Here is a 2,166-nt window from a genome sequence, read left to right as displayed (position 1 = left end):
CAATAAAAAGTATACGTCATCGCGCTCGTTTTTGCGCAAATCGAGCTCAAAGGTGAATTTCGCACGGTTTTACCATGGTTTCCCCAAACCACTTCCCCTCATCTGACTTTCCAGAACAAAGTTGACATTCACATCCATCTATACAGTGCGCCGAATCCGAATCTGCAATAAAAGGTATACGTCATCGTGCTCGTTTTGGTGACAATCGACGTCAAAGGTGAATTTCTCATGTTGTCGCATTGTTGTCTCCAATATTTCCCCCTAACCCCCCCGATTGTGCAGAGCAATTCTGATGCGAACATTTGTCCACGATGTGCGCTGATTCCAAATCTGTCATAAAAAGTGCACCTCGTTTGTCTCGTTGTCGTGCAAATCGACGCGGAATGTGAATGTTGCAAAATTGTCACAATCCACGTTCTTTCCTTGTTTGTAGCAGAAACAGTACCGCGATCACAATCTCCTATACGCGCTGATTCCGAATCTGAAATTACAAGCGCACTTTATGTCTCCATCCGAATTCGGACACACATAAAGTAGGGTTAAAAGTTGCCTCTTGGTTAGGGGTTAGGGTTAGGGTTAGGGTTAGGGTTAGGGTTAGGGTTAGGGTTAGGGTTAAAAGCTGGTCCCCAGTTAGGTGTTAGGTCCCTTCCGAATTTGGACACACCCCGATTGTGCATTTTTGAAAACGTCACTAATACCTACTAAATGCGCTGATTCCGAATCTGAAAAAATATTGATACCTCGTCGTCAGAATTTTCGCCCAAATCGGGTTTGAAGGCGAATTTTGCACTTTTTTGCCCTTTATTCGCACAAAAACGCTTGCAGCCATTCCGCACGCTATGGATCTCGACCAGATAAGTCTGTCACTTGGGACTATCAACTGCGCTGATTTTGGATCTGCAATAAAAAATATAGGTCGTCGTCGGAATTTCTGAGAAAATCGACATCAAAGGTGCATTTCGCACGGTTTTCACGGAACAACACCTCCCCCAGTCCGCATCATGGCATGCAAACCAATCGCGACGATCACATGCACCTATGGGACACGCCCAATCTGAATCAGGCTCCTGTGGGCGCATCATTCCAAAAAAGGAAAGTGCCCCACTGTTTGATGACTAACGTCCTCCGGGCGCATATGATCACGTGGCAAGTTGAAGGATAGGGTTAAAAGCTGCCTCCCGGTTAGGGGTTAGGGTTAGGGTTAAAAGCTGCCTCCCGGTTAGGTGTTAGGGTCCTTCCAAATTTGCCAAAAATTCTAATCTGAACATTTTGTTCTACAAAATGCGCTGAATCCGAATATGTATGTATGTCGATACCAAATTAGGCGCATCCTTGTGTAAAATGACATTAAAGGGAAATTTCGCGTTTTTTTTGCATTGTTTGCACGATTCAGTTCCGCCACACCTTTTTTCTAAAAATTCTAGTCTGAACATTTTGTTCTAAAAGTTGCGCTGATTCCGAATCTGTACTTATATCGATACCAAATTAGGCGCATCCTTGTGTAAAATGACATTAAAAGGAAATTTCGCATGCGTTCGCACTGTTTTCGCGAATCCTGTCCCCCACATAATGTTTTCGAAACAAGTGAGACGAACATTTTGATCGAACAAAAGCGCTGATTCCGAATCCGTATTAAACGGTCTACGTCATCCGGATGAGATTCGTGCCAAACTTGGCAGAAGTGATCCAAAACACAGCGCCAAGCAGCGAAAGTCAAAACCGGACTGAAACAGAATCTGTAATCAATAGTGTGTCGCCTGTGGGTGCATCATTCCAAAAAAGGAAAGTGCACCACGGTTTGATAACCAATGTGCTCACGTGGCAAGTTGAAGGGCTAGGGTTAGGGTTAAAAGGTGCCTCCCGGTTAAAAGCTGGCCCCGAGTTAAGTGTTAGGTTGCCTTCCAAAATTGGAACCACGTTTTTCAGAAGATCTAAGATGGTGCCAGAACAATCCGCCTAAATCACTACGGGTTCCAGGTCCGAATCTCAAAGTGTCATCTAGCCTCTTCTCTCTGCCAACATCATGTTGCCCATAAATGATAATGTAGATTTCCGCTTTGAGCCGGTGAAAAAGTCTGCGCTGGACCGAGCACGGGAGGGAATGGTTGGGAGCGACGCGAGCGCGCAGGGAGCGGCCAAGCCACCAACCCCCACGGTGGACCAGCA

This window comes from Capsaspora owczarzaki, assembly GCF_000151315.2.
Source record: "Capsaspora owczarzaki ATCC 30864 unplaced genomic scaffold supercont2.7, whole genome shotgun sequence".
In the NCBI taxonomy this organism is placed as follows: Eukaryota; class Filasterea; order Ministeriida; family Capsasporidae; genus Capsaspora; species Capsaspora owczarzaki.
This window is presented reverse-complemented; position numbering follows the sequence as displayed.